General features: G+C 49.5%; 1 protein-coding gene across 5 annotated transcripts in view; it reads left to right on the top strand.

Moving 5' to 3' along the window:
* The window catches only part of ARMC9 (armadillo repeat containing 9), a 433,139-nt gene that overhangs the window by 48,682 nt on the left and 363,390 nt on the right, over positions 1-21,067 (top strand). For 4 of the 5 annotated variants that reach the window (XM_063916560.1, XM_063916558.1, XM_063916559.1 and 1 more), the window contains exon 1: positions 8,706-8,859. The exons of the other annotated variant lie outside the window; for it this stretch is intronic. The gene's annotated coding sequence lies outside the window, so the exon portion shown is untranslated. Of the gene's footprint in view, positions 1-8,705; positions 8,860-21,067 lie in introns of those variants that run through there. 5 annotated transcript variants of the gene reach the window in all.

Here is a 21,067-nt window from a genome sequence, read left to right as displayed (position 1 = left end):
GCCATCTTCACACCGGCTCTCCGCTTGCTAGGGGGGCTGGTGACTCACTCGCCTCTTATCTTCTGGCTTTGTAAGGGGGTGGCGGCATGCTGCGGGGGTGAGCGGCCAATTTTCCCCCTCAGTAGCTCAATGTCCTGTCAGCGGAGATAGTGGCTCGGACCCCTCAGGGCGGATACTAGTCCCCCCCTTAGTCCCACGAAGCAGGGAGGCTGTTGCCAGCAGCCTCCCTGCGCCTAACTCTAGGTGGACCCGTCTATACCCCATGGTACTAATATGGACCCCAGCATCCTCTAGGACGTAAGAGAAAATAAGAATTTACTCACCGGTAATTCTATTTCTCGTAGTCCGTAGTGGATGCTGGGAACTCCGTAAGGACCATGGGGAATAGACGGGCTCCGCAGGAGACTGGGCACTCTAAAAGAAAGATTAGGTACTATCTGGTGTGCACTGGCTCCTCCCTCTATGCCCCTCCTCCAGACCTCAGTTAAGGAAACTGTGCCCGGAAGAGCTGACACAACTCATACCAGCCACACCAATCACACCGTACAACTTGTGATTACCATACCCAGTTAACAGTATGAACAACAACTGAGCCTCAGTAACAGATGGCTCATAACAATAACCCTTTAGTTAAGCAATAACTATATACATGTATTGCAGAGAGTCCGCACTTGGGACGGGCGCCCAGCATCCACTATGGACTACGAGAAATAGAATTACCGGTGAGTAAATTCTTATTTTCTCTGACGTCCTAGTGGATGCTGGGAACTCCGTAAGGACCATGGGGATTATACCAAAGCTCCCAAACGGGCGGGAGAGTGCGGATGACTCTGCAGCACCGAATGAGCAAAGGCAAGGTCATCAAACTTGTAGAACTTGGCAAATGTGTTTGAACCCGACCAAGTAGCAGCTCGGCAAAGCTGTAAAGCCGAGACCCCTCGGGCAGCCGCCCAAGAAGAGCCCACCTTCCTTGTGGAATGGGCTTTTACCTATTTTGGATGCGGCAATCCTGCCGCAGAATGAGCTTGCTGAATCGTGTTACAGATCCAGCGCGCAATAGTTTGCTTTGAAGCAGGAGCACCCAGCTTGTTGGGTGCATGCAGGATAAACAGCGAGTCAGTTTTCCTGACTCTAGCCGTCCTGGCTACATAGATTTTCAAAGCCCTGACTACATCTAGTAACTTGGAGTCCTCCAAGTCCCGAGTAGCCGCAGGCACCACAATAGGTTGGTTCAAATGAAACGCTGATACCACCTTAGGGAGAAATTGGGGACGAGTCCTCAATTCTGCCCTGTCCATATGGAAGATCAGATAAGGGCTTTTACATGACAAAGCCGCCAATTCTGACACACGCCTAGCCGAAGCCAAGGCCAAAAGCATGACCACTTTCCACGTGAGATATTTTAGCTCCACGGTCTTAAGTGGCTCAAACCAGTGGGATTTCAGGAAATCCAACACAACGTTAAGATCCCAAGGTGCCACTGGAGGCACAAAAGGGGGCTGAATATGCAGCACTCCCTTAACAAACGTCTGAACTTCAGGCAGTGAAGCCAGTTCTTTTTGAAAGAAAATAGATAGGGCCGAAATCTGGACCTTTATGGAACCTAATTTTAGGCCCATAGTCACTCCTGACTGTAGGAAGTGCAGGAATCGACCCAGCTGGAATTCCTCTGTAGGGGCCTTCCTGGCCTCACACCAAGCAACATATTTTCGCCATATACGGTGATAATGTTGTGCTGTCACGTCTTTCCTAGCCTTTATCAGCGTAGGAATCACTTCATCCGGAATGCCCTTTTCCGTTAGGATCCAGTGGCAAACGCAGGATTTGCATGGGGGGGGTTTCCAGAACTGGGCGGAGCCAATCACGGGGGTGGGGACTGAGGTGACCCAGTATATGCTGGGTCCGTAAAACTAGTGTGTCTGTGTGTGTGTGTGTGTATATATATATATATATATATATATATATCTACACACACACACACATTATATATATATATATATATATATACATACTCATACACACACTCATACATATACACGGGTGGTCTTCAGTATGCCGGCGGTCGGGCCTCCGGCGACCAGCATACCGGCGCCGGGAGCCTGACCGCCGGCATACCGACACTTATTCTCCCTCGTGGGGGTCCACGACCCCCCTGGAGGGAGAATAGAATAGTGTGGCGCGCGTAGCGTGGCGAGCGCAGCGAGCCCGCAAGGGGCTCATTTGCGCTCGCCACACTGTTGGTAAGCCGGCAGCCGGCCTCCCGGCGCCGGTATGCTGGTCGCCGGGAGATCGTAGTGAACCCATATACACATATACATATTAAACATGCATACATATATATATATATATATATATACAAACACACATACAGTACACATATATATACACATGTGTATATATATATATATATATATATATCATATGTGTGTGTGTGTTTATATGTATGTATGTATGTATGTATGCATGTATGTATATACATGTGTATATATGTAGGCACATGGATATATATGTACTATAATTAAAATAAAGTAAACTTATATTGCACTTGCAAGTGCCACCAGGAAGACAGCAGGCTGCAGAGGACGCTAGACAGTCATTAATAATACTCATGCAGCTAAAAAAAACAAAAAAAAAAAACATTTTTTTTTTTTTTAGTGGAGGGGGGTTTCTGGGTACTCGGAAACCCCCCCTGGGTGCGCCACTGGGATCCGGCGTTCAACCGCCATGCCGTCAAACGCAGCCGCGGTAAGTCTTGGAACAGACACGGCCCCTGCTGTAACAGGTCCTGTCTGAGAGGCAGAGGCCATGGGTCCTCTGAGATCATTTCTTGTAGTTCTGGGTACCAAGTTCTTCTTGGCCAATCCGGAACGATGAGTATAGTTCTTACTCCTCTCTTTCTTACTATCCTCAGTACCTTGGATATGAGAGGAAGAGGAGGGAACACATAAACCGACTGGTACAACCACGGTGTCCCTAGTGCGTCCACAGCTATCGCCTGAGGGTCCCTTGACCTGGCGCAATATTTTTTTAGCTTTTTGTTTAGGCGGGACGCCATCATGTCCACCTGTGGCCCTTCCCAACGGTTCACAACCTGCGTGAAGACTTCTGGATGAAGTCCCCACTCTCCCGGGTGGAGGTCGTGCCTGCTGAGGAAGTCTGCTTCCCAGTTGTCCACTCCCGGAATGAACACTGCTGACAGTGCTAGCATGTGATTTTCCGCCCATCGGAGAATCCTTGTGGCTTCTGCCATCGCCATCCTGCTTCTTGTGCCGCCCTGGCGGTTTACATGGGCCACCGCCGTGATGTTGTCTGATTGAATCAGCACTGGTTGGTTTTGAAGCAGGGGCTCTGCTTGACTCAGGGCATTGTAAATGGCCCTTAGGTCCAGTATATTTATATGTAGGGAAGTCTCCTGACCACTGTCCTTGGAAGTTCCTTCCCTGAGTGACTGCCCCCCATCCTCGGAGGCTTGCGTCCGTGGTCACCAGGATCCAGTCCTGTATGCCGAATCTGCGGCCCTCGAGAAGATGAGCACTCTGCAGCCACCACAGCAGAGACACCCTGGCCCTGGGGGACAGGGTGATCAACCGATGCATCTGAAGATGCGATCCGGACCATTTGTCCTACAGATCCCACTGAAAGATCCTTGCATGGAACCTGCCGAAGGGAATTGCTTCGTAAGAAGCCACCATCTTTCCCAGGACTCGCGTGCAGTGATGCACCGACACCTGTTTTGGTTTCAGGAGGTCCCTGACCAGAGATGACAATTCCTGGGCTTTCTCCACCGGGAGAAACACCTTCTTCTGTTCTGTGTCCAGAATCATGCCCAGGAAGAGCAGACGCGTCGCAGGAATCAGCTGCGACTTTGGGATATTCAGAATCCAGCCGTGCTGTAGCAACACTTCCTGAGAGAGTGGTACGCTGACTAACAACTGCTCTCTGGACCTCGCCTTTATAAGGAGATCGTCCAAGTACGGGATAATTATAACTCCCTGTTTCCGAAGGAGTATCATTATTTTGGCCATTACCTTGGTAAATACTCTCGGTGCCGTGGACAGACCGAACGCAACGTCTGGAATTGGTAATGACAATCCTGTACCACAAACCTGAGGTACTCCTGGTGAGGTGGGTAAACGGGGACATGCAAGTAAGCATCCTTGATGTCCAGCGACACCATAAAATCCCCCTCTTCCAGGCTTGCAATAACCGCCCTGAGCGATTCCATTTTGAACTTGAACTTCCTTATATAAGTGTTCAAGGATTTTAAATTCAGAATGGGTCTCACCGAACCGTCTGGTTTCGGTACCACAAACATTGTGGAATAGTAACCCCGTCCCTGTTGAAGGAGGGGAACCTTTATTATCACCTGCTGGAGGTACAGCTTGTGAATTGCCGCCAGTACCACCTCCCTTTCCCTGGGAGCAGCTGGCAAGGCTGATTTAAGGTAACGGCGAGGGGGAGTCGCCACGAACTCCAGCTTGTATCCCTGAGATACAATTTGTACCGCCCAGAGATCCACTTGTGAGCGAACCCACTGGTTGCTGAAGTTGCGGAGACGCGCCCCCACCGCACCCGGCTCCGCCTGTGGAGCCCCAGCGTCATGCGGTGGACTTAGAGGAAGCGGGGGAGGATTTTTGTTCCCGGGAACTGGCTGCCTGGTGCAGCTTCTTTCCTCTACCCCTGCCTCTGGGCAGAAAGGATGCGCCTCTGATCCGCTTGCCTTTCTGAGGCCGAAAGGACTGTACATGATAATACGGTGCTTTCTTAGGCTGTGAGGGAAACTGAGGTAAAAAAGTAGACTTCCCGGCTGTTGCCGTGGATACGAGGTCCGAGCGACCGTCCCCAAACAATTCCTCACCCTTATAAGACAAAACCTCCATGTGTCTTTCAGAATCAGCATCACCTGTCCACTGCCGAGTCCATAATACTCTCCTGGCAGAAATGGACATTGCATTAATTCTAGATGCCAGCAGGCAAATGTCCCTCTGTGCATCCCGCATATATAAGACGACGTCTTTTATATGTTCTATGGTTAGCAAAATAATATCCCTGTCGAGGGAATCAATGTTGTCTGACAGGGAATCAGACCATGCGGCTGCAGCACTACACATCCATGCTGAAGCAATAGCAGGTCTCCGTATAGTACCTGAGTGTGTATACACAGACTTCAGGATAGCTTCCTGCTTTCTATCCGCAGGCTCCTTTAAGGCGGCCGTATCCTGAGACAGCAGTGCCACCTTTTTTGATAAGCGTGTGAGCGCCTTGTCCACCCTCGGGGGTGTTTCCCAACGTAACCTGTCCGTTGGCGGGAAAGGGTACGCCATCAGTAACGTCTTAGAAATCACTAGTTTCTTATCGGGGGAACTCCACGCTTCCTCACACAATTCATTTAATTCATCAGATGGGGGAAAAGTCACTGGCTGCTTTTTCTCCCCAAACATAATACCCTTCTTGGTGGTAACCAGGTTAATATCAGAAATGTGCAATACATTTTTCATTGCAGTAATCATGCTTCGGATGGCTTTTGTAGATTGTGCATTTGTCTCATCCTCATCTACACTGGAGTCAGACTCCGTGTCGACATCTGTGTCTGCCATCTGAGCTACTGGGCGTTTATGAGCCCCTGAGACGCCTGGGCAGGCGCGGGCTGAGATCCCGGCTGTCCCAAGGCTGCTGCGTCATCGAACCTTTTATGTAAGGAGTTAACACTGTCTGTTAAGACCTTCCACATATCCATCCAATCCGGTGTCGGCCCCGTCGGGGGCGACACCACACTTATCTGCCCTTGCTCTGCCTCCACGTAACCCTCCTCATCAAACATGTCGACACAGCCGTACCGACACACCGCACACACACAGGGAATGCTCTGACTGAGGACAGGACCCCACAAAGTCCTTTGGAGAGACAGAGAGAGAGAGTATGCCAGCACACACCACAGCGCTATATAACACAGGGATTTACACTATACAGAGTGATTTTTCCCAATAGCTGCTTATATCTTATTTGCGCCTAAATTTATGTGCCCTCCCTCTCTTTTTTACCCTACTTGTACTGGATACTGCAGGGGAGAGCCTGGGGAGCGTCCTTCCAGCGGAGCTGTGAAGAGAAAATGGCGCTGGTGTGCTGAGGAAGAAGGCCCCGCCCCCTCAGCGGCGGGCTTCTCCCGCGTTTTGTATATCTTAATGGCGGGGTTTTTTGCACATATACAGTTTTCCAGACTGTATTATGTGCATAATGTGCCAAAAGGTAATCTTATTGCTGCCCAGGGCGCCCCCCCCCCCCCCAGCGCCCTGCACCCTACAGTGACCGGAGTGTGTGGTGTGCAGTGGGAGCAATGGCGCACAGCTGCAGTGCTGTGCGCTACCTTAATGAAGACCGGAGTCTTCTGCCGCCGATTTTATCTTTCTGTCTTCTGGCTCTGCAAGGGGGACGGCGGCGCGGCTCCGGGAACGGACGATCGAGGTCAGGCCCTGTTTTCGAACCCTCTGGAGCTAATGGTGTCCAGTAGCCTAAGAAGCACAAGCTAGCTGCAAGCAGGTAGGTTTGCTTCTCCCCCCTCAGTCCCTCGTAGCAGTGAGTCTGTTGCCAGCAGATCTCACTGAAAATAAAAAACCTAACAAATTCTTTCTAGCAAGCTCAGGAGAGCCCACTAGGAGCACCCAGCTCTGGCCGGGCACAGATTCTAACTGAGGTCTGGAGGAGGGGCATAGAGGGAGGAGCCAGTGCACACCAGATAGTACCTAATCTTTCTTTTAGAGTGCCCAGTCTCCTGCGGAGCCCGTCTATTCCCCATGGTCCTTACGGAGTTCCCAGCATCTACTAGGACGTCAGAGAAAGTAGAGGCATAAAATATCTCTGACTAAGACACTTCCACTCTAATACATAATGGGCCTTATTTAGAGATGGACACAGCCGCTCCATTCACATGAGGCGGCCGCCTCCATCGGGTCTGCACACACGCACTGGCCAGAGTGCGCAACCCTCACCATGTGTTCGCATCCCGGAAGGATGCGATTGCATAGTGATTGAAAGCTGTGGGCTTCGGCTCCGGCACCACATCATTATGATTTGGTGGGCGTGGTCCGGTCAACGCAGGCGTGTCCAGACTGCTTTCATGTGACGCAGCCGCTCTGAAACAAAATATGGCACCGGAATATATGGCACTCTGGGGTCGTCCTCTAATCCATGCATTGCTGGGCGGTCTTGCCCTGTGCTGGCGGCCCCCAGCATGTGAGTAGATGGACACAGATCTTGCTGCGGAAGTAATAGGCCCTACACACTGGCCGACATCACTCAAAGATATGAAAGAGATACCGTTCATATCTTTGAGTGTGGAGGCTCCAGCGATGAACGATGCGCGGCCCCGCGCTCGTTCATCGCTGGTGCCCCGTCGGCTGTGCATGCAGGCCAATATGGACGATCTCGTCCATATTTGCCTGCACTGCTACGGAGCCGGGTGACTGAAGAAACTTCACTCCCCTGTCACTGTCCCCCCGCCGCCGGGTCGCCCGTATCCGTCGGGTAGCTCGGCGGCGGATCGGCCAATGTGTAGGGCCCTTAAGATCTGCGTCCATCTCTGGGCCCTACACACTGGCAGATCCGCCGCCAAGCTGCCCGACAGCGGATACGGCCGACGGGCGACCTGGCAGAGGTGACGAGGGAGGGAAGTTTCTTCACTCCCCGTCACCCCGCTCCATAGCACTTCATGCTAATATGGACAATCTCGTCCATATTGGCCTGCATGCATAACGACGGGGCACCAACGATTAAAGGGGGTCATTCCGAGTTGTTCGCTCGCAAGCTGCTATAGCAGCATTGCACACGCTAAGCCGCCGCCTACTGGGAGTGAATCTTAGCATATTAAAATTGCGAACGAAAGATTCTCAAAATTGCGATTACACACCTCTTAGCAGTTTCTGAGTAGCTCCAGACTTACTCGGCATCTGCGATCAGTTCAGTGCTTGTCGTTCCTGGTTTGACGTCACAAACACACCCAGCGTTCGGCCAGACACTCCTCCGTTTCTCCAGCCACTCCCGCGTTTTTCCCAGAACTGTAGCGTTTTTTCGCACACACCCATAAAACGGCCTGTTTCCGCCCAGAAACACCCACTTCCTGTCAATCACATTACGATCACCAGAACGAAGAAAAAACCGTGAGTAAAAATCCTAACTGCATAGCAAATTTACTTGGCGCAGTCGCACTGCGGACATTGCGCATGCGCATTAGCGACTAATCGCTCCGTTGTGAGAAAAAAATAACGAGCGAACAACTCGGAATGACCCCCAATGAGCGCGGGGCCGCACATCATTAATCGTTGGTGCCTACACACTGCACGATATGAACGAGAACGTTCATATCGTGCAGTATTATCTGCAAGTGTGTAGGGCCCTTTCATGGACCCAATATCCGGCAGCACCACAATAGTAACTGGATGTTACCATAACGACCGTTTTATCCTTCATAGAATACTTAAACACCCTTTGCAAACACAGAGATTTGTGTCTTATTATGTAGGCTATTTACGTCGGAGGTGAGATATACTGAGTAATTAATTGTCCATGGCCGCCTTTCTAGAGACACTGCTGTTTACCCCGCCTCCCCCAGCATGTTTCATCCACAGAAGCTCTGACATTTTGTGTCGCTGCTTGTGATTGGTCTTCTTGATAAAACCCGGTGATGACCAGCTGCTTGCCTTGGCCTGATTGGTTGAGGATTCGCAGAGAAAGAAGTGTGAGGAAGCGGAATTGTTGCCCTGGTTACTGTGTAACACTCTATTGGGCCTGCTGCTCCGGGCGTATTATTCGGGGCTGTTACTTCTTGTACGGAGGGTGATAGTGTCCCTCGCACCTGGGATAGCGGTAAGCTCTGTGTTCCATCTAGTGCTGTCTATTGCTGATACGCGGTATTATTTTCTATGCTACAATTATAATCAGTTTCCAGTGTGGCTGTAGTAGTGGTACTTTTATAAAACACATCTCTCTCTCTCTCTCTCTCTCCCAGCGGGCCACAGTCCTAAGTTTTAAAATTGTTATTTTAGCTTTCTAACAAAATGACGCAACTTTTCTATTTTCAATGTATTTAGGTAGGCTAACCATATTATCCCTTTAACCTGGGACACTCATGAATTACACAGGTTCTGTGGCTGGCTGACTACAAGCCTGCGTTTCACCTGGTTTTAAGCAGCCACGGAACCTGTGTAATTCATGAGTGTCTCAGTTTAAAGGGATAATATGGTCAGCCTAAATTTTAGGAAGACTGTGATGCGGATAGGGTAGATGCTAGAATCAAGTTGATGAAAGGACCCCTGATGTCAGGGGGAGGAGCCATGATACCATGGGGAGGAGCTAGGCCAGCAGGATAGTTCTTCTACTATCCACGCCACCAACCACTCCCTTTAGTAACCCAGTGGTGAGCAAAGCGGAGCAAGCCACCAAGCCCGAGGCATGGGTCCTCCCCCTGTTGATGTGGCTCTTCCCCTGGTGATATCAGAGGTCCCTTCCCCATCTTTGTTTTAGACCTAACCGTGCTGATAGTGTAGGGGATGTACACCATCATTTGGCTGTGGCTATACCCATACTGCACTGATTGCACCTCCTCCCCTTCTGCATATACACTTGCCGATACCGGGTCCGATGGGGGGAACGATGTGACATGCTGCATTCTGCAGAATATCATCGCTAGCGACATCCCCCGTAGGCCCTGCTGCAGGGCTAATGGAAGATGTTGCTAGCGACTCGCGGGAGCAGGCATATTATGGGTACGCACTAGATGATATACCCGATACTTCACTCTGATCTGCAGGATCCGGCAACATATGTTTAGTGTGTACCCAGCTTTAGTATAGGCACTTGAGCATGTTCCACACCAGACCGATGTAGCTTTTAATCCAGCCCAAGGGTCAGCCAGCAGGGCCCTATTTGCTGTAATACGTACCTGCAGGCTGGTTGAGACTTTTGCTGCAAATGGATCATAGACGTGAGCCAGGATTTGGGGAACAAGACCATCAGACCAGCCACAGTGCCCACCTTTTTCATGACTGGGGGTGTGCACTGTGTACATTAGTCATAATTGCATCTTTTTCGTCCCCCAAAAGAAGTATCGCTTGTCATAATATACAGATACACATCCCATATATAATAATGTACAGGGACACTTCTTTGTCATATACAGACACATTCCGTATGTTACAATATCCAAGACACTCCATCCATATGTGATAAAATATTGGCGCTCTTCCCCCAGACGTCCTGCTGTGCTGGCGCTCTTCCCCCAGACGTCCTGCTGTGCTGGCGCTCTTCCCCCAGACGTCCTGCTGCGCTGGCGCTCTTCCCCCAGACGTATTACAATGCTGGCTCTAACTCCGTCCTCCACCCAGCCAGGAGTCTTTGTATGCAAGCGCTACTTTGTCCATATTTTTTTAATGTTTTGAGACCTAACTGCATCACCCTGACTGTTACTGATTCTCCATAAATGAACAGAAAATTGACAACCATAAGCACAATAGTCTTAAAGAATTCCAAGTAGAGTAATGACCTTTGGGCCGGATGTGGTATAATATGTTGACATTCCAAATGTCAGCATGGTTGTAAAATTTATATTTAATACGTCGACATGTTCATAATGTTAAAATTAACCATGTCAACACTGATGTAATGTCAGCAATGTCTTTTTAGTGTAATTTTATCCCTAACCTTAACGGTAACCCTAATGTTAACCTTAACCCTAAGATGGCCAAGTGTGTCACTCTGAGGCCAACACTGCACAATTATTAATCTAACCTCTTCAGCATAAATACAGTGACATTGACAAATTACAAGTGCATTATGCACATAGCCATTACTAGATAAACCCTCCCCTCACCCCGTATAAACCCTAACCACGGCATACCTTTAAAACCCCAATATATAAAATACACTGCTATGCAGCCATATGTAACATAACAAACAACACATTACTTCAGTTGCAATTCCCATACACAAACTTCTCCAACTACAATGCACAGTGCCATTAACAAATGCACATCCCCCGTAACCTTACTACAAGTACAATGTATCTATGACATACTTTATATTACTTCAAATATGGACAGTTAGGAAATACAGCATGTGGCTGCCACACTAGGGAACCCCGGAGGATTCTCTTGTTGCTCATCATATCCCCTTGATATCATTTTGGGTGGGCATGCCATAGCAGAGAGAGAGTGCCTTCACAGTTTGGATGCCTTAAAAGAAAATGTTTTCTCTAGCTAAAATTACTACAGGCCATTATGTGGGATGATTGGGAATTACTGCTATATCTATTTTTGGGACCAGGGATGTATCTTATATTATCGCTGCAAGGGTGTAGTGGCAAATGGTGTGCTGGCCATACACCAGGTATTTGATATCGCCATACACTGTCATATAATTGTGGTGAGTATGTCCACTCCAAATGGAGGGCTTTGTCCTACTGTGGATGTGAGAGAGTTCATAAACTGCCTAATACTTTCAGGGACCTTGACTTGTAGGCAATTGTTCACTTATCAACGGATTGGGTTTTTTGATTGCGTTACATACGACTTACCGGCGTTTGGGATACCGGTGGTCAGAAGACCGGCTGCTGAATCCTGATTGTGAGAATCCTGACAGGAGATAGGTATATATACTTACCCTACCCCAATATCCCCCCTAACCATCCCTTCCTACAGCCTAACTCAAATCCCCCTTCTAATCCCTCCCCCCCCCCCCCACACACTCCCCATGGGGTACCTAAACCCAACCATCCCTCCCCACAGCCTAACCCTAACTCTACTTTCCCCGCAGCCTAACCCTAACCCTCCTTCCTGACAGCATCCCTTTTTGATTTGCTTTGCTCAGAAGCCACACAATGTGAACTTATGAAAGGTTGACTTTGATGGACCTATCTCTTTTCTAGTGATGTTTCCTGTTTTTTTTTGTTTTTTTTGTAGTGCCTTGTAATGATCATTGTTTGCCTAGGAGAGAGCATTGACTTAGGGGGTCATTCCGAGTTGATTGTAGCTGTGATCATCTTTCCTGACATGCGGGGGGGACGACGCCCAGCACGGGGCTAGTCTCCGCCCCGCATGTCAGTCCGGCCCCCCTTGCAGAAGTGCAAAGGCATCGCACAACGGCGATGCCTTTGCACTGCAGGAGTAACTTCCGGCCAGCACAGCTTTAGCGAGCTGGCCGGGAGCTTCTCCTCGCTCCCTGGCCCGCAGCGGCTGTGTATGACGTCACGCAGCCGCTGCGGCCCTCCCCCCGTTCGGTCCGGCCAGGCTTGCGTTGGCCGGACCGCGCCTACGAAACGGCAGCCAAACGCCGCCGTTTCGCCCCCTCCCGCCCATCGATCGCCTCTGCCTGTCAATCAGGCAGAGGCGATCGCTATCCTGCTACGGCCTTCGGCCGTCCCGCAGGCGCACTATGGCGCCTGTGGGACCTGTTCGCTCTGCTGCGTTAAAACACAGCGAGCGAACGGGTCGGAATGACCCTCTTAGTGAGCTACAACAGCCTTGTGAGGAATACAGAAAGCTATTGCTGGAGCAAGCATAGTGCAGTCTGATAACTTGCTTCACATGGCTCCCACATCCAGTTTAAAGAAAATTCCAGATTATACTATCTGATACTTACAGTGGGTTAATTTCCATACTAGATCGCTATAGATACACCAACTGACAGGATATATAGGAGCTCTTCCTCTGTCCCAGTGTCTTGGACTAACTTCGCGTTTTGTTGTCTCTCTAAAAAAAACATACATTTCAGAAACTGTATGGACGGGAAACTTTGCATGGAGTAATTAAAAGAAAAATAATTATCGGTAAGTAAAATCCAAAGCCATTACAATTAGATGTACCCATGCAAACCCAGGGCTGTGGGGAGATGGGTAAGGAAATAATAATAATCGTTCCAAGCTGAGTCAGTTCCGAGATAGACCCTGTTCACACTGTGACTCTGACCGGGGGTTATTCCCGCGTCGGTGCTGTACACACAGCACACAAATACAGTGTTGGCTCATCTGTTCTCGCTTGCAGATGACATAATCTCCAAGCGCCGATGAGCCGGCTATCTATGCAGTTTGAATGGGACACGGGTTGGATCCAATTACACTACACTGTAACCCTGGTCGCTACCTGTGTTGAAATGATACTGGACCTAGTTTTTTTTTTTTTTTGTGTGTGAACACGTTTACACTGAGCCGCGACCCGGGTTAACCCACCAATAACTTAGGTCAAAGTGGTTGTGTGGAAGGGGTATAAGCCATATAGCATAGATTCTACATTTCAAACAGGCCATGTGGAGAATGTCTTTCAAACAGTGAAACCGTTAACGATGGAGCATCCCGATGGTGATAATGCCTTCAGAGGGGGATATCCTATTAGCCCCGGTAAAACCTTGGGTGCGTAAAACCATATTTCTCTAACGTCCTAAGTGGATGCTGGGGACTCCGTCAGGACCATGGGGAATAGCGGCTCCGCAGGAGACAGGGCACAAAAATAAAGCTTTAGGATCAGGTGGTGTGTACTGGCTCCTCCCCCTATGACCCTCCTCCAAGCCTCAGTTAGGTTTTTGTGCCCGTCCGAGCAGGGTGCAATCTAGGTGGCTCTCTTAAAGAGCTGCTTAGAAAAAGTTTTTTAGGTTTTTTATTTTCAGTGAGTCCTGCTGGCAACAGGCTCACTGCATCGAGGGACTTAGGGGAGAGAATTTCAACTCACCTGCGTGCAGGATGGATTGGATTCTTAGGCTACTGGACACCATTAGCTCCAGAGGGAGTCGGAACACAGGTCTCACCCTGGGGTTCGTCCCGGAGCCGCGCCGCCAACCCCCCTTACAGATGCTGAAGATTGAAGGTCCGGAAACAGGCGGCAGAAGGCTTTTCAGTCTTCATGAAGGTAGCGCACAGCACTGCAGCTGTGTGCCATTGTTGTCACACACTTCACACCAAGCGGTCACGGAGGGTGCAGGGCGCTGCTGGGGGCGCCCTGGGCAGCAATATTTTATTACCTTAAGGCAAAAGAATACATCACATATAGCCATTAAGGCTATATGTATGTATTTAACCCATGCCAGTTATCTAAATCCACGGGAGGAAAGCCCGCCGAAATAGGGGGCGGGGCTTATTCTCCTCAGCACACAGCGCCATTTTCCTGCTCAGCTCCGCTGTGAGGAAGGCTCCCAGGACTCTCCCCTGCACTGCACTACAGAAACAGGGTAAAACAGAGAGGGGGGGGCATTTTTTGGCGATATACTGGATTTCTCTATCATCCTAAGTGGATGCTGGGGTTCCTGAAAGGACCATGGGGAATAGCGGCTCCGCAGGAGACAGGGCACAAAAGTAAAGCTTTTACAGGTCAGGTGGTGTGTACTGGCTCCTCCCCCCATGACCCTCCTCCAGACTCCAGTTAGATTTTTGTGCCCGGCCGAGAAGGGTGCAATTCTAGGTGGCTCTCATAAAGAGCTGCTTAGAGAGTTTAGCTTAGGTTTTTTATTTTACAGTGATTCCTGCTGGCAACAGGATCACTGCAACGAGGGACAGAGGGGAGAAGAAGTGAACTCACCTGCGTGCAGGATGGATTGGCTTCTTGGCTACTGGACATGAAGCTCCAGAGGGACGATCACAGGTACAGCCTGGATGGTCACCGGAGCCACGCCGCCGGCCCCCTCACAGATGCTGAAGCAAGAAGAGGTCCAGAATCGGCGGCTGAAGACTCCTGCAGTCTTCTTAAGGTAGCGCACAGCACTGCAGCTGTGCGCCATTTTCCTCTCAGCACACTTCACACGGCAGTCACTGAGGGTGCAGGGCGCTGGGAGGGGGGCGCCCTGGGAGGCAAATGAAAACCTTTAAAAAGGCTAAAAATACCTCACATATAGCCCCAGAGGCTATATGGAGATATTTACCCCTGCCTAAATGTACTAAATAGCGGGAGACGAGCCCGCCGAAAAAGGGGCGGGGCCTATCTCCTCAGCACACGGCGCCATTTTCTGTCACAGCTCCGCTGGTCAGGAAGGCTCCCAGGTCTCTCCCCTGCACTGCACTACAGAAACAGGGTATAACAGAGAGGGGGGGCAAAATAAATGGCAATATATTAATATAAAAGCAGCTATAAGGGAGCACTTAATCATAAGGCTATCCCTGTCATATATAGCGCTTTTTGGTGTGTGCTGGCAGACTCTCCCTCTGTCTCCCCAAAGGGCTAGTGGGTCCTGTCTTCGTATAGAGCATTCCCTGTGTGTCTGCTGTGTGTCGGTACGTGTGTGTCGACATGTATGAGGACGTTATTGGTGTGGAGGCGGAGCAATTGCCAAATATGAGGATGTCACCTCCTAGGGGGTCGACACCAGAATGGATGCCTTTATTTGTGGAATTACGGGATAGCTTCAACTCGCTTAAGCAGTCGTTTGCCGACATGAGGCGGCCGGACACTCAATTAGTGCCTGTCCAGGCGCCTCAAACACCGTCAGGGGCTGTAAAACGCCCCTTGCCTCAGTCGGTCGACACAGACCCAGACACAGGCACTGATTCCGGTGGTGAAGGTGACGAATCAACCGTATTTTCCAGTAGGGCCACACGTTATATGATTTTGGCAATAAAGGAGATGTTACATTTAGCTGATACTACAGGTACCACTAAACAGGGTATTATGTGGGGTGTGAAAAAACTACCAGTAGTTTTTACCGAATCAGAAGAATTAAATGACGTGTGTGATGAAGCGTGGGGTGCCCCGATAAAAAACTGCTAATTTCAAAGAAGTTATTGGCTTTATACCCTTTCCCGCCAGAGGTTAGGGAGCGCTGGGAAACACCTCCTAGGGTGGACAAAGCGCTAACACGCTTATCAAAACAAGTGGCGTTACCTTCTCCTGAGACGGCCGCACTTAAAGATCCATCAGATAGGAGGATGGAAAATATCCAAAAAGGTATATACACACATGCAGGTGTTATACTACGACCAGCTATTGCGACTGCCTGGATGTGCAGTGCTGGGGTAGTTTGGTCAGAGTCCCTGATCGAAAATATTGATACCCTGGACAGGGACAATATTTTACTGTCGTTAGAACAAATAAAGGATGCATTTCTTTATATGCGTGATGCACAGAGAGATATCTGCACACTGGCATCACGGGTAAGTGCTAGGTCCATTTCGGCCAGAAGAGCTTTATGGACACGACAGTGGACAGGCGATGCGTAGAGGAGTTATTTGGGGTCGGTCTATCGGATTTGGTGGCCACGGCTACGGCCGGGAAATCCACCTTTCTACCTCAAGTCACTCCCCAACAGAAAAAGGCACCGACCTTTCAACCGCAGCCCTTTCGTTCCTTTAAAAATAAGAGAGCAAAGGGCTATTCATATCTGCCACGAGGCAGAGGACGAGGGAAGAGACAGCAACAGGCAGCTCCTTCCCAGGAACAGAAGCCCTCCCCGGCTTCTACAAAAGCCTCAGCATGACGCTGGGGCTTCGCAAGCGGACTCGGGGGCGGTAGGCGGTCGTCTCAAGAATTACAGCGCGCAGTGGGCTCACTCGCAGGTAAATCCCTGGATCCTGCAGATAATATCTCAGGGGTACAGGTTGAAATTAGAGACAGAGCCACCTCGCCGTTTCCTGAAGTCTGCTTTACCAACGTCCCCCTCAGAAAGGGAGACGGTTTTGGAAGCCATTCACAAGCTGTATTCTCAGCAGGTGATAGTCAAGGTACCTCTTCTACAACAAGGGAAGGGGTATTATTCCACTCTTTTTGTGGTACCGAAGCCGGATGGCTCGGTAAGGCCTATTCTAAATCTGAAGTCCTTGAACCTGTACATAAAGAAGTTCAAGTTCAAGATGGAGTCACTCAGAGCAGTGATAGCGAACCTGGAAGAAGGGGACTTTATGGTATCCTTGGACATCAAGGATGTGTATCTCCACGTTCAAATTACCCCTCACACCAGGGGTACCTCAGGTTCGTTGTACAAAACTGTCACTATCAGTTTCAGACGCTGCCGTTTGGTTTGTCCACGGCACCTCGGGTCTTTACAAAGGTAATGGCCGAGATAATATTTCTTCTTCGAAGAAAAGGCGTATTAATTATCCCATACTTGGACGATCTCCTAATAAGGGCAAGGTCCAGAGAACAGCTAGAGATGGGTTTAGCACTATCTCAAGAGGTGCTAAAGCAGCACGGATGGATTCTGAATATTCCAAAATCCCAATTAATGCCGACAACTCGTCTGCTGTTCCTGGGGATGATTCTGGACACAGTTCAGAAAAAGGTTTTTCTTCCCGAAGAAAAAGCCAAGGAGTTATCTGACCTGGTCAGGAACCTCCTAAAACCAGGAAAGGTGTCTGTACATCAATGCACAAGAGTCCTGGGAAAAAATGGTAGCTTCTTACGAAGCAATCCCTTTCGGCAGATTCCATGCAAAGGGATCTGTTGGACAAATGGTCAGGGTCGCATCTTCAGATGCACCTGCGGATAACCCTGTCGCCGAGGACAAGGGTATCCCTTCTGTGGTGGTTGCAGGAGGCTCATCTATTGGAGGGCCGCAGATTCGGCATGCAGGATTGGATCCTGGTGACCACGGATGCCAGCCTGAGAGGCTGGGGAGCAGTCACACAGGGAAGAAATTTCCAGGGAGTGTGGTCGAGCCTGAAAAAGTCTCTTCACATAAGCATTCTGGAACTAAGAGCAATCTACAATGCTCTAAGCCAGGCGGAACCTCTGCTTCAAGGAAGACCGGTGTTGATCCAGTCGGACAACATCACGGCAGTCGCCCATGTAAACAGACAGGGCGGCACAAGAAGCAGGAGGGCAATGGCAGAAGCTGCCAGGATCCTTCGCTGGGCGGAGAATCACGTGATAGCACTGTCAGCAGTATTCATCCCGGGCGTGGACAACTGGGAAGCAGACTTCCTCAGCAGACACGACCTTCACCCGGGAGAGTGGGTACTTCATCCAGAAGTTTTCCACATGCTATTAAACCGTTGGGTAAAACCAATGGTGGACATGATGGCGTCTCGCCTCAACAAAACACTGGACAGGTATTGCGCCAGGTCAAGAGATCCGCAGGCAATAGCTGTGGACGCGCTGGTAACACCTTGGGTGTACCAGTCGGTATATGTGTTTCCTCCTCTGCCTCTCATACCAAAGGTATTGAGGATTATACGGCAAAGAGGAGTAAGACTAGTGGCTCCGGATTGGCCAAGAAGGACTTGGTACCCGGAACTTCAAGAGATGGTCACGGACGATCCGTGGCCTCTACTTCTGAGAAGGGACCTGCTTCAGCAGGGTCCTTGTCTTTTTCAAGACTTACCGCGGCTGCGTTTGACGGCATGGCGTTTGAATGCCAGATCCTAAAAGGAAAAGGCATTCCAGAAGAAGTCATTCCTACCTTGATAAAGGCAAGGAAAGAAGTCACCGCGAAGCATTATCGCCGTATTTGGCGAAAATATGTTGCGTGGTGCGAGCAGCGGAGTGCTCCGATGGAGGAATTTCAACTGGGTCGTTTTCCTACATTTCCTGCAATCAGGATTGTCTATGGGTCTCAAATTGGGATCTATTAAGGTTCAAATTTCGGCCCTATCAATATTCTTCCAAAAAGAATTGGCCTCAGTCCCTGAGGTCCAGATTTTTATCAAAGGAGTACTGCATATACAGCCTCCTGTGGTGCCTAAGGTGGCACCGTGGGATCTAAATGTAGTTTTAGATTTCCTCAAATCCAATTGGTTTGAACCACTAAAGAATGTGGATTTGAAATATCTCACATGGAAAGTGACTATGTTACTGGCCCTGGCTTCGGCCGGGAGAGTATCTGAACTGGCGGCTTTGTTTTATAAAAGCCCTTATTTAATTTTCCATTCGACATAGGGCAGAGCTGCGGACGCGTCCGCATTTTCTCCCTAAGGTGGTATCAGCGTTTCACCTGAACCAGCCTATTGTAGTGCCTGCGGCTACAGACGACTTGAAGGACTCCAAGTTGTTGGACTTTGTCAGAGCCTTAAAAATATACATTTAAAGGACGGCTGGAGTCAGAAAATCTGACTCGCTGTTTATACTGTATGCACCCAACAAGTTGGGTGCACCTGCTTCTAAGCAGTCGATTGCTCGTTGGATTTGTAACAAAATTCAACTTGTACATTCTGTGGCAGGCCTGCCACAGCCTAAATCTGTTAAGGCCCATTCCACAAGGAAGGTGGGCTCATCTTGGGCGGCTGCCCGAGGGGTCTCGGCATTACAACTCTGCCGAGCAGCTACGTGGTCAGGGGAGAACACGTTTGTAAATTTTTACAAATTTGATACCCTGGCATAGGAGGACCTGGAGTTCTCTCATTCGGTGCTGCAGAGTCATCCGCACTCTCCCGCCCGTTTGGGAGCTTTGGTATAATCCCCATGGTCCTTTCAGGAACCCCAGCATCCACTTAGGACGATAGAGAAAATAAGAATTTACTTACCGATAATTCTATTTCTCGGAGTCCGTAGTGGATGCTGGGCGCCCATCCCAAGTGCGGATTATCTGCAATACTTGTACATAGTTATTGTTAACTAATTCGGGTTATTGTTTAGGAAGCCATCTTTCAGAGGCTCCTCTGTTATCATACTGTTAACTGGGTTTAGATCACAAGTTGTACGGTGTGATTGGTGTGGCTGGTATGAGTCTTACCCGGGATTCAAAATCCTCCCTTATTGTGTACGCTCGTCCGGGCACAGTACCTAACTGGAGTCTGGAGGAGGGTCATGGGGGGAGGAGCCAGTACACACCACCTGACCTGTAAAAGCTTTACTTTTGTGCCCTGTCTCCTGCGGAGCCGCTATTCCCCATGGTCCTTTCAGGAACCCCAGCATCCACTACGGACTCCGAGAAATAGAATTATCGGTAAGTAAATTCTTATTATATTTAAGCTGCTATAAGGAACAACACTTATATAAGGTTGTTCCCATATATATTATAGCGCTTGGGTGTGTGCTGGCAAACTCTCCCTCTGTCTCCCCAAAGGGCTAGTGGGGTCCTGTCTTCGATAAGAGCATTCCCTGTGTGTCTGCTGTGTGTCGGTACGTGTGTGTCGACATGTATGAGGACGATGTTGGCGTGGAGGCAGAGCAATTGCCGATAATGGTGATGTCACCCCCCAGGGAGTCGACACCGGAATGGATGGCTTTGTTTATGGAATTACGTGATAATGTCAGCACATTACAAAAATCAGTTGACGACATGAGACGGCCGGCAAACCAGTTAGTACCTGCCCAGGCGTCTCAGACACCGTCAGGGGCTGTAAAGCGCCCTTTACCTCAGTCGGTCGACACAGACCCAGACACAGACACTGAATCTAGTGTCGACGGTGATGAAACAAACGTATTTTCAAGTAGGGCCACACGTTATATGATCACGGCAATGAAGGAGGCTTTGCATATCTCTGATGCTGCAAGTACCACAAAAAGGGGTATTATGTGGGGGGTGAAAAAACTACCTGTAGTTTTTCCTGAATCAGAGGAATTAAATGATGTATGTGATGAAGCGTGGTTTAACCCAGATAGAAAAATGCTAATTTCAAAAAAGTTATTAGCATTATACCCTTTCCCGCCAGAGGTTAGGGCGCGCTGGGAAACACCCCCTAGGGTGGATAAGGCGCTCACACGCTTATCAAAACAAGTGGCGTTACCGTCTCCGGATACGGCCGCCCTCAAGGATCCAGCAGATAGGAGACTGGAAACTACCCTAAAAAGTATATACACACATACTGGTGTTATACTGCGACCGGCCATCGCCTCAGCCTGGATGTGCAGTGCTGGGGTCGTCTGGTTGGATTCCCTGACTGAAAATATTGATACCCTGGATAGGGACAGTATTTTATTGACTATAGAGCAATTAAAGGATGCATTCCTTTATATGCGAGATGCGCAGAGAGATATTTGCACTCTGGCATCGAGAGTAAATGCGATGTCCATATCTGCCAGAAGGAGTTTATGGACGCGACAGTGGTCAGGTGATGCGGATTCCAAACGACATATGGAAGTATTGCCGTATAAAGGGGAGGAATTATTTGGCGTCGGTCTATCGGATCTGGTGGCCACGGCAACTGCCGGAAAATCCACCTTTTTAC

Source organism: Pseudophryne corroboree, chromosome 4 (genome assembly GCF_028390025.1).
Source record: "Pseudophryne corroboree isolate aPseCor3 chromosome 4, aPseCor3.hap2, whole genome shotgun sequence".
Taxonomy (NCBI): domain Eukaryota; kingdom Metazoa; phylum Chordata; class Amphibia; order Anura; family Myobatrachidae; genus Pseudophryne; species Pseudophryne corroboree.
This window is presented reverse-complemented; position numbering and strand designations above follow the sequence as displayed.